Consider the following 12,823-nt stretch of genomic DNA (forward strand, 5'->3'; position numbering starts at 1 on the left):
TAATTCAGATCATACACGAGGTTTCAAATTCGTCACAAGTCGATTTCGTAAAAATCTATTAAATGCGATAAATATTTAAATTCTTCTGTTTAAGAAGCAACGACATGTTACATTCTATAGAAATGCAGAGGATTGGACTAGCAAGAACACACTTATGGTATCAAACCAGACACGATCCTAACATCCAAGGACCATACGAGGCACATCTTGTAATTCATCAAAGATAACAGTATAAAGGAACAAACACAGAAAATAGATACAGATGAAGAAGAAAATATCGCGGATATTCAATAAATCCTACGAGTCGTCACGAACGAGTGAATACACTAAACCGAATTAATAGTTGTGCATATACATCAACTTTACCGTTCGACAAATATTGCATCCTCCTCGAACACAATTAAAGGTATCCACACCGATTGCCAAATAAAATATTACTCAAACTGACCGCGAGAACGTGAGCGCGACTAACACGCAAAGACAACACCAGGGAATTAAGCAACTACGCGCAAGACCCACACTGGACGCGAGTTTGCACAATATCGTGCAATACTGCACCTACTCTAACCCCGACTCTTCGGTAGGAAAGCGCGGGAAATCGGCGCAGTCGCATAATCCGAATTACCGTAATATTCGCGCGAGCAGTCCTCGCGCACCCTACTAGACAATAACAGTCTATGGCTGGCCGAATCCGGCGATCGATGCGTCACTGAGCGCCGAGGTTGCCGGAATCCGCCGCGAGAGGCGCGGCCGTCGCATTCGGCTGGCACAGTAATTTTCGCTTTCTCGCGCAAGGAAGGACACGCAAGCGATGGCATCTGTGTCAGGCCTGGTGCACCGTCGTTCCAGCGCTCGTTTTGTCGAGCAAGCGGTTCGTTAACGCGTTCGCGCTGTTCATTCTGAAACGAACGTGACGAACGTTACCGTTGCGCCGTGGAAACCCGCTCTGTTCCAGTTCCCGATGAAAAACCAGCCTTTCATAAACTCACGTCCGAGCCACTGGCGTTAAAGTAATCCCCTATCGACGGCTAATAACATTTTGCGAAATCACAATGTCAATTCGACCCAGTTCGTTGAGATCATCGAGCGGCGCGATATGAACGAGGAAATGAGTAACGACGTTTATGGGCTTGGTTAACGAGATCCTGAAAGCGCCTTTCCATAAGCGCAATTTAAAGATACCATGCGGTACCAGCGGATTTATACAGCAGATGCTTTATCTTTACTTTTATCCGCTCATGCAAATAACTAGAAAAGTATACTGGACATGGGAGTTTCAGTAGAGTATCATAATGCAATATGGATGTTTGCTCAGGGGAAAAGTTGAGGTTAGGTAAGAGGCACTAATGTTTTTCGAATGGCGTATTGCATATTCTGTGGTACAGAATGATAAAGAAATAAGCAGGTTTGGTATATTTGATACAATTTGGTACAAATTTTATAAAGAAATTTTAACGAATATTAAACAAAGGTTATGATACTAATGAAATTTTGTGAACATTTATATGTTCGTTTAATTTATGTTGAATATACTATATCAATAGTTGTTCGTAAGCCTTAAAAAGATTTCTCAGTGGGGTGTGAACGTTTACTTAGTGGAGAAGTGAGGTTAGGTAAGAGGCACTAATGTTTTTCGAATGGCGTATTGCATATTCTGTAGTATAGAATAATAAAGAAATAAGCAGGTTTGGAATATTTGATACAATTTGGTACAAATTTTATAAAGAAATTTTAACGAATATTAAACAAAGGTTATGATACTAATGAAATTTTGTGAACATTTATATGTTCCTTTAATTTATGTTGAATATACTATACCAATAATTATTCGTAAGCCTTAAAAAGATTTCTCAGTGGGGTGTGAACGTTTATTTAGTGGAGAAGTGAGGTTAGGTAAGAGGCACTAATGTTTTTCGAATGACGTATTGCATATTCTATGGTGCAGAATGATAAAGAAATAAGCAGGTTTGGAATATTCGATAAAATCCGGTAAAGATTTTATAAAGATTGTGAGTTATGGTTATTGAGGTTAGGTTTCTGAAAATCGTACATTGTATATACTATCTTTGAAATGATAAGGAAACGAGAGTATTTAGAATATTAATAATATATCAAGTATATAAAGTATAGCATACTATACTTATGAAGTATATCATACTAATGAAATTTTGTATATATTAATCTGCTAATTAACTGCACCTTCGTAAGTTTTAAGAGCATTCTTCACCGTTTTCACGAGAAATAACGATGTGTCAAAAATATATACTATTTAATCGATCGTTCGTCATCTTCTCGATCATTCATCGAGATTCCATATTTCTTCGCCTACTAAAATCGATCGTCCGCGGATAGTTAAGCGAATAGTTGTACGATAGAACGGGGAACATGGAAAAATCGTGGTCCCAGGGTTAAATTAATAATTTATCGACGATTTGCAGAATATACGCGCGATTCTTCTGATAATTTATAGCCGAATGTAAAAACATCCGCCGGTTGTTCCAACTTCACGTACAATGGGGGCGTATAAATCGCTGAATCGATTTGCAAGCGGTTTACATCGTATTTCCGCCATCTTGAATTGATTTACAGCTTGTACTAATGCGCGAGTTCCAATGATTGTTCCGTCCTTTCCGCGAAACGTCCTTTCCACGAATGTATTAACGTGGGTGTTTTATCGTCGATACAGCATGTCCGGTTTTATGAGCGACTCGGAATTTATCGTCGATCGACCTCGCCTGCCAGGCTAGATTAAATTACAATCTCGTTCCCCAAAGACAAAGAGGCTGCTCGACACTTAACTGCGCGTAATAAATTTCCTCGGGGACCTCTAATTACGCTCTTACGTTCCATCCAGACGAATTTCGATGTCGTTCGCCGATTATCTGTCCGGCAACCTATACCGCAATAAACGCTTTTACTGTCGTGCATAGCCGTTCGCGAAAATAAAATCCACTCGTCACGTGATACGCGGAGTAAATTTCGCGAGGGCTCCTTTTTATTTATCATTCACCGACGTGTGCAACGAAACGATAAAACCGAAGTTTCCTGAAGAACCCTGCCCAATTATTTCGTCACGTTGGGATACGCTAATTTTGAGGTTAGGTTAGATTAGGTTAGAGTCTCTTAACCCTTTGCACTCCAAAAGTGCTCTTCAGTCGCCATTTGATCAAATTTCGAAGCTCGATATTCATTAATATGTCAAATTTAATATAATGTAACAGTGTGCGAGGTATCGAAATCAAATAATTCTACGTGTTAGTTATTACATGAATCTTATTTACTGCTGAAAAAAAAAAAAATATCGTTAGTTTTACAGTAGAAAATCTTTGAACTCCTACTCTTCTTTGGCCAAAAAATCGTCGAGTGCAAAGGGTTAAATTTTCTTCAATGCGAGCGTTTTGAACAAAAATTTAAAAAAGCAGTGAATATTAATCGATTTTGGAAAATTTGATCAAATGTTACGCAAGTTTTAACGTGGATAGCATTTTTTAAACTTCTTTTAATAAATATTTAATATATATATATGTGTGAAATGGACAAGGTGATTATTTCTTAATTTCTTTTTTATCGAAGGTGTCTCAAGATGAATTTAATTAAATTTAAAAAATCTCTTTGGAATGAAAATTGTTTTACATTGGGGTTTGCAACTATTATTATATTAGTTGATGTTAGAAGACTGAAATATTATGGGAACATGTTACCAATCTATTTTCCACGAACTTAAATAAAAATTTTATAAATTAATAAGATGGTGTATGTAAATGTGTTCTTAATGATGTAGAGCAATCTCAGCAAGCAGTAACGAGTTCTAAAAAGTGCAATACACCTATATATTCGTTGCGTCACGAGTCAGGAAAGGATAAATAAAAAGGTGCAATAAATTAAGGAAATATGATAATTTTAATTTATCGAGATCGGATTGCAAAAGCGAACGCAATAGTAAGTTTCATGGGCGAAATAACGCAGCTAATGAGATTAATATATATAGAAATTATACACCGAAGCGTGTACTCTTAACAACCTTTTCCTATAATAAATAAAAAGCACAGATAAGTATTCCAAAAACAAGATCTCTGCTAACCAAAGTGTATTGTTAAAGACAGCTTTGAATTTTTATAACTGGATTATAGAAAATTAATTCTTTTAATTGCTTCGAATTATCAAAGCAGGATCTCGTTAAACTTGAATAAATCGGATAACCATCTTCAGATTATGTCTCATTAAATTCGATATTGTATTCGATACATATTCAAGTAAGAAGAGACTTTCGCATGATCTTGGATTTGCAGGTTATTCTACTTTTTCCAAATGCAATTAATATTTTGAAAAACATGAAAATTTGTAAAACAAATATTCTTCGAGATCCTTCATAATGATCCAAGATTAACAGGCCATTTAATTCTCGTCTCCAAATCTTTTCAACGCCATTAACAATTTTCCAAAAGTATTTTACAATCATCCCTTACACGTCTAAATATTTTTCCATGTTTTGGATTTAAATTTATGCACGTAACTACATTAACTGTCATAAGTATCATAAAAATGCCTTAAGATGATCTAGACTTTCCAAATTATTTTAATTATGTGTTTTAAAATTCCTTGATAGAATTAATAAAATTAATAAAAGTCCTCTGAAATCTTGTCAGAGTATCTAATTCTAACAGAGTTAGAATTTTGCTAGAATCTTTTGAAAACATGTAGTATGTGTTCAAACGGATCTACAGTGCTTTGAATCCAACACTAGCCGGAGCTAGTAGGTATTCGAGGTACTTCACGCCGTGACCCGTTACTCAAACACGATACATCCAGATAAGCAAAGAGCCTCGTACGATGATATACATTAATGCATCGCCGTTGGAGTTCATTCTATTACAGCTAGCTGGTACTGTTTCGTCATTAATATTCGATTAACCTGTGTCTCGTGAACAATGCACTCGGCAGTCGTGGCTATGGTGTTTCGGCTCGTGGACCAACAGAGACCAACCTTTCCTCTGCTCCTCCATTTTTCTTCTCTCCTCCTCGGTTCTCTTAGCTGCGAGTTGGAAGCCCGAGGAAAGTACGGTTGTATGGAAATTCGACCGGCGATTATGGAAACGGGAGTACGTTTATCATTAACACGTGAGCCGAGCTCCTAAGTTTCTTTTCCTCGCTGCCTAGGGAATTTAACCCCTTGGCTACTGTGGGCGTATATACGCGCTCAGAAGTTTTGCTTTTCTGACACGGAGGGCGCAAATAAGCGTTCAACGCAGTTTCCTTTTCTGACACGGAGGGCGCATATAAGCGCTCAACGCAGTTTCCTTTTCTGACACGGAGGGCGCATATAAGCGCTCAACGCAGTTTGCTTTTGTGACGCGGAGGGCGCATATAAGCGCTCAACACAGTTTGCTTTTCTGACACGGAGGGCGCACCTCTACCAAAAATTTTGCTGTTCTCAGCGGACATTGCAAACGAATTGCTACCCGTGTGGTACGACCGGTGCGTTTCAAAGTTTGCCATAGTCAAAGGGTTAAACTTCGTCTGCTTCTTTCCAGAAGAGCACAGAATCCTCGCATTATTCCAATCTTAAACTCATTTTTCGATTAAAATAAATTTCGATTTGGAAAATCCTGTCAGCAACCTCACTGGATTAAAATTACTTTCGATTTGAAAAATCCTGATACTGGATTTGTGATTTTAGAAACTTAAATTTTGGAAATTATACTCTATTTTCGTATGATACTAGTTTTCCAAATGAAATTGCACGTTTCTTATTGGCAGATCGTCTTTCTAGAATGTTCCATGCATAAAGCCTCGTTGACCCACTTGGAAATTATATAAGACACGCATGAAGCCAATCCAATTTCTAAACAGCATATTACCACACGCAAGACTGCTCGCAAAATTGCGTTAAACCAACGGCCGGGATATCAGGCACGGCTAGATCAAAGGTATAGCTAATTACGAGCATCACGTGGTCTCGCGAAATAATTTGCAGGGTTCCTTTTATCATAAACTTCGATACAATAGGAACGAAAGCAGCCTTAAATTCGTATAGTTAGTCCGAGCGATATAATGAGGCCATAAACTCGGCCAAACGCGGGGATACGTGTGTTTTAACTTGTGAAATAGCAAGTTGCGAATTGAAGTAGCATCCAGTACGATCTTTGTTCAGATTTTGTGAAAAGTACCACTGCATGGGAACGTGATGCACGATTGACGGTGCGTTCCGATGCGACCGCAGCGCCACCCCAGTGTTACTGACACTCAAGATGGACGAAACGTTGCTTCGTACATTCTGATAACATTTTGGAGAAATAAAAAGGTGAACGTCAATCACTACTATGTAATGATCACTTGAATTAGACTCATTTCTTGCTATATATTATCGACAATGATTTATGAAAAGTTGAAGTTCTTTTAAATGCTTGAAACATTAAAAGTTTGGTAATATTAACTTGATACTGAGCAATAAGGAAATAAGTTGCAATTAAAAGTCAATCAACAACTTATTCCTATTTCACTTTTTGCTGTTATGTACATATAATTATAAGTCCTGAGTATCTGCACTGCGACATCTGCAGTGGAATTTTGGTACCACCCGAGGCCGCCATTAAACAGAATAATTTACCACGTAAAAATACTTTCAATTTACATCTGAAAAATAATCTCAATTCTTCCACACTCAAGTCTTGCTAATATTAATTTCTAAAAACTTGAAATTCTTTGAAATATTCCAAACTACTATCTAAAATTTGGTACTAGTAAACGAGTATTCGATGAAATACTAAAAATGGTTGATTCGTTAACTCGGTAATGAGCTGACGTAAAATAAGTTTATTAATTTATTAAGCTGGAACTTAATGGACTATGAAATACCCAAAGCTTCGAAGTCCAACGACCTTAAGTGTCGGCGACATGAACGTCGTCACTTGGCCATCAATCGCCGCCATTGCTGGATACGTTAATTTACAACCTCGTCATATCGCGTATAGACATGTCCGCGTAACTTTTCGAGATTATATCGCTTAATCTTTCGCGCTTACCCACGCATACAGGATACTCATATACAAAGTAACCAATTATGTTGTCCAGGATTACGCAAGGAGGAACGTGGCCGTATGCTAATCGTTCGTTGCGAGAAATGAAAAAGAAATCAGGCTATACCGATACTCATTAGGCCCCGACGAACGTTGCCAAATACATACCGATCCAGATTATTCAGATCACTCTCATTATCTCGGAGGTCAGGGCAAGCTGGAAGTAAGAATGAATTCCAGTCGACGACTTTCACGTTGCGTAACGATCGTTCCCTCCTTTTCTTCCCTCATCCAGCTCCTTTGCTCCCCTGTGCGCACGCGCGAACGCACTGGCCCCGGCCTGTGCATCAGCACGTAATTGATGCTGCTTTACGAGCAAATGAATTTAGCTACCAAATGAGGCGACGCCGTTGCCGGTTCTTTGGCATCGGGTAATGTGCATCCGATGAAAAGTGAAACCGTAAGGGATAAGGTAACCGTGGATTCATCACAGCCCGAGATTAACTTCTGAGCTGATACCAGAGATCCTCCTTGTTCTCGAAGGAGATCCTCTTTTGGATTTGGGTCGAGAATTTTCAATTAATTCTCGTTGACCCGAAAGCATTTTGTTGCTTAAAAAGAGAAATCATGGGGGCAGGAGGGATTGTATGACGATCCAGTATGCAGATTTAGGGTTGAAGTTAGCACATGTGTAACTGGGGTGTAGGATGTAAATTAGAAGCTATGAAATTTTGAAAAAGGTTGTATGATAATTTAGGTACGGTATATACATTGATGAATATGTATGGTGAGGTTTTATAATAGATAAATAGGTTTTGTATGGAAATTAGTTGTTAGGTGACATACGCATAGTATAGGTGGCGTGTTAAATTTTAAATGTCATTTTTTAAATTGGAGATCAATTTCGATATCATAATTTATTTCATTTATGTACCATTCTTTCTTTTCTTTGTTTCTTAAGTTATATCTTTTGTCAGTATCGGTATAGATCTTTTATTTTTGGAAATATTTATTTCTTCACCATCCACGAAATTTCATCGAATTTATGTCAGAGTTGAAATGAATTTATAAATTCTAAAAATCTTCTATATATTATTCCTTTTTTGACTTATTTCATGGAAGTTTCTACAACCCAAATATTTCTCTAAATTAATTAACATTTTTACTCTGAAATTAGTCATTTTCATCAAATATTCCTTGACACTGAGACATACCAACGGATCTTTATTAAATATAAGAAAATGAATATAATCGGTATACAAGCAACACAAAATGCGAAAATTCCATATGAATCGTTCAATTTCTCGAAACCACTTTCACGAATCGACTGACGCATCGGAGTCGCGCTACGCAGGGCTCTGGAGGAGCGACACTAGCGCCGCCAAATCTCAATCTCCCCACGAAATTACAGCGAGCAGTCATGCAACCCTTCCTCCACGCAAGTCGGCCAGCCGAACCCCTCGACTCGTTCCGTAGCTCATCTCGTCCCCGATCCGACTTTATTTTCAAATTACCCGACACGAGATTTCACTCTCGACGCGTCAGCCATATTCCATGGTCCATATCCCATCCACGCTGACGCGTTCAATTTGTCTTCGGGCCCGTTTCCCCCCTGTGCCGTCTGCTAAATTTCCACGGACGTGATGAGATATAAATGGTAGGTGTCAACGTGCCACGGCGGATGACCGATCCCTGACCATCGTTTCAACGCGTTTGTTGCGTAAGCCGGCCCCTCGTACCGCCGGCTTGCCCCTCTTTTCGTCGATTTTCCATGCAAATTCCCTCCACCTCGGAAGCCCGTGAGACGAGGGATCGACGATAAATAACGATCACCGTGGGCAAATTGCCGCCTCTCCATGATCGTCCATACTTTTTCCCCGGTGTTACGCGACTGTTCGCGCTGCGCTCGTTACCTGCACGCGTGATCATTGGGGATTAATGGGTTTTTGCAAATGGATCGCGCGGGACCATGCAATTTCTCAGTGGCCAGCGTCGGCAGGTCGTTTGAGGGAATTGTGCGCTCCCTCTTTCTTCGCGCGTTTTGTTCCTCTATTTATTTTATTTGGCTAAGTTAATTTTATTTGTTCCTTTGCCTTTTTTCCCCGTTGGGGCTATTTAAGTCTCTATGATGAGATTACTTTGTGCGCTGTAAGTACGCTGGACCTTGGGAGACAAGGTTTCTCTTTGTTAGGCGGCGGGTTATGTGAGGTTAGGTTTGTTGGGGATAAATAAACGAGGTTAGAAATATGGCTACTGTCAGTTTCGGGAATGACAGTGGAAATTGTAGCGATAATTAGGTGGTATACGTAGATTGGGCAAGACTTAAATTTATAGAACCAGATTGTCTTCTATTTTTATCTACTATAACAAGGTTAGATTTTAGGTTAGGATAAACGAGGTTAAGAAAATGGCTACCGTAGGTTTGCCGAATATTTAATTACGGTGTAAATGCGAATACTATTGCAAGATTGTTCGAATAATTTTATGCAACTAATATATTTTTAATTCCCAACTGTTTCATACTTCGAATCCACAGGGTACTTGATTCCGTGCGCAAGCTATCATTTCTCGTTTCACTTCGTTGGAGAAACAGAATTTCGAGACAGCGATCGTTACATTGAAATATAATAATGAAGAGAGGCATATATTATTGTCGTAGCGCACGTTCAAATTTATTCAAAGACTTTAAACTTCGGAGAAAGTACGTTTCCATGGTTAGGAATACGTTATGCGAAACGTGATTAATACTTCGACATTTGTCATCTGGTACCTTTTCGATTAGTTAGAAAGTCGAAGCTTTAGAAAAGGTGCGTTTCTGTGCCCGTGAAAAATGTTTGCAAATACGTTACCGTATTTTTAGCGTCCTTTGTATTTGTTACAATCACGGCGAACTGAAAAATTGCAACTTCGTTTCCGTAATTAGAGGCCATCAATACAATTCGGGTTATTGCCATTTCTGTTATTGTAATTAATTACAGGTGATACATAGATATTTGTTAACTCGCATATTGGTAATTAATCGAAATGTCAGTACTTGAAAGAACATTCATTTTTCCCGTCTTCGATAACATCGGTAAAACTGATGTTACCAATAATGTTATTAGCCTGGTAAATTAACCATTAGCATGTTTCTTTTGTAACGAAAAAGATTGAATCCAGGAGAAAAGTTTGCTCTTGCAATTAAAGAATAATACAATTTGTATTATTGTCAACTATATTAATTTGCAATATCTGGATTGGAAAATTATTTCACGATAATGTAATCCCTTCCATTTCAAAGAATTTTTATTCCATTAAATAACAACTCTAATATACTCAGTGAGAAGTTTTTCCAAAAGCCAGAGTCTGATTTTTAAATGAAAAAAATTCCAAATGCCTTTAAATTTATTTACACAGTAATTTTATTTACTCTATCATCTTCGTTAATGAAAATAAAACGAAAATAAAACCAAAAATTGTGGATAATTAATATAATAACGCCAGTAGATTGCTTCTATCATAATACATAAAGTGATTAAATCCTCTGTTAAAAATTTCACCAATCCTTGAAAGTTTCTCTCAGGACATATCTACATTATAGATATAACAGAAGAAACATTCTACAACTGATATTAAAAATAATGGTGGTTTATTTGCTGCAATAAATGATAAAATAACGACAAATAGTCATCCAGGAACTCCATTTTATAATATAATCGATGCAAAACCTACTGTACATACTAATTTTAAAAATTTTAAAGAACGATTAAAAACTTCGTTAAATTTTCAAGAAAATTTACTTGTTACAAAAGATTTTAAAGGCATGCTTTCTTTTGATAAAGATAAAGCAACTAAAAGTAATGGTACATCAATTGGAGAAGCAAAATTCTTTTGAGATAGTGAATGAAATGTAAATAATTTAACTGCTAATTATAACGTAAACGTGTTTAGAGAAGTTACGTCTATATAATAGATACGTCTAGAGAGAAAGATAGTTCTGCTTTTTCTAAGAACTTTTCAATTTCCCAATCTCCCAACAACAGGCTATATTTTCTTATTACCAGTCTATTTCAGCGAACGGCTTTTCAGTTAAAATCTAAGTCAAGAGATGATTGCTTCACCTCTCGCGGTAGTCCTGCTGCTCCTTTCCATCCGACCTAACGTTTATAGATTTCTGACGCATGTTCGTGATCGTAACAATCCAATAAACCTTTCCCGTAATCCCTACTAAAATTTCCTAATCTGCGCTTAAAGGAGATAACGATCACGGACTCTCGATCGGCAAGTGCATTTCAAAACGCGAAACACACGAGCCAACGATGCGAACACGTCCAGTGTCTTGGAGATGCGCCCATCTGTTAAGGGATTAGCATCAGAGGCTGCGATCGTAACGATCCTTCAACGCAACCAGCACTTTCCAGGTCGCGTCTTTTCGTAAGAAACACTTTCCTGGCAGGTGTTCCCAGGGTTCAGGCACATAATCAGCCCGATATTACCGGGGAATCTGATAAACGCATTACAAACGCGAAGAAGGAAGCTTCCGCGAGTGCACTTTCCAGCTAGCGCTATTCCAGCGAACGGAGGAATTCAAACGGTATTGTAAGGACGCTCTCGCCTCGTTCCCAAACCAGCTGACTCGGATGAGACCCCGTCGCACGTAACATCGCCGCGTGAAAGGCAATTTTTCGCGATATCTGCGAGACTAGGAAGTCCACGTATCCGCGTGTACCAGGAAGATGCGCTATTAACGCGCTCGACCGTGTACCAGCTCGTCGAGCTATCAAGATCGATGATTCGTTAACAGCTCTGTGTCATAATAACGAGGACTCGTGCTTGATCAGGATGGACATATCGACAGTGTCCTTCCGCGCGATAATCGCACCAGCTAGCCCCTGCTTATAGACCTGGCTGAGGGATCTCTTTCAATCAAATACTCGGAATCTGAGCAATCTAGATGGGAAATCGCTCAGTTCCTGCCCATTCCCGGCTGTATTATCATATCCCTAGTATCATGGTCAAGAACGAAGAAGCTGAGCCGGGCTCTGACGTCTTCATTGTAATAGGGGTCTCTGATCTATGAGATAGTTTGGTCTAATTACGTCTCTGTCAGCTGGTCTAGGATTACCGGCAACTCTGCTGATACCAGGCAAAATCACTACTGGAAATTATCACTGGAAGCCTCTCCAAGTGCCTCAGCTATAGCCAGGTTGTCCTCGTACATCCTGAGAATTACTCTAGGGTATTCAACAGAGAACAACGCTAAGCTGCTGGTTTCTATTAGCGGTACCAGTGTAAGATCAGTGGATAAGGCAAGTGAAATGCGGGCTCTTTAAGTCGATAAATATGTATTTCTGTTGAAAATTAATTGGGTAAACTAGCACAGCACGCAGCTCTATTACGCTCCTCTCGTGACTTGGTAATGACTTTTAACGCTGAATCCTTCAGTACTGAGTGACCTATGCACACATCCTCCTGGCTATATATTTATGACTTCGTAACGCGTCTTTTGTTTCTCCATTTGCCTATTTCTTTCACTACATAAGGTTCCTAGAACATATTCACGTCAACCAAAGCCTTGGGCAGTCGTTCATTCCAAATACGTTAATTTTAACTGTGTAATTTCCAATACTCTAATGGACTATCTTCAGTATGCACTTGTCAATCAAGCAATCTTTATTAGCTCCACATAGATGCCATCTTTCAAACATTAATAGCATCCCATATACAATCCAATTGTGTTTCTCATGTACTAGGCATATACTGTTCCTTTGCCTCTTATGGAAACACTCTTCGTCAACTTACTTCATCAGCATATCCTAATTCCACGT

At 38.7% G+C, this 12,823-nt stretch overlaps 1 protein-coding gene across 2 annotated transcripts in view; it reads right to left on the bottom strand.

The window, feature by feature from the left end:
• Positions 1-12,823, bottom strand: part of LOC108545834 (uncharacterized) — a 147,754-nt gene that overhangs the window by 71,717 nt on the left and 63,214 nt on the right. The gene's annotated exons all lie outside the window — the stretch shown is intronic.

The sequence above is a fragment of the Eufriesea mexicana genome, unplaced genomic scaffold (assembly GCF_001483705.2).
Source record: "Eufriesea mexicana isolate 0111107269 unplaced genomic scaffold, ASM148370v2 scaffold592, whole genome shotgun sequence".
Taxonomy (NCBI): domain Eukaryota; kingdom Metazoa; phylum Arthropoda; class Insecta; order Hymenoptera; family Apidae; genus Eufriesea; species Eufriesea mexicana.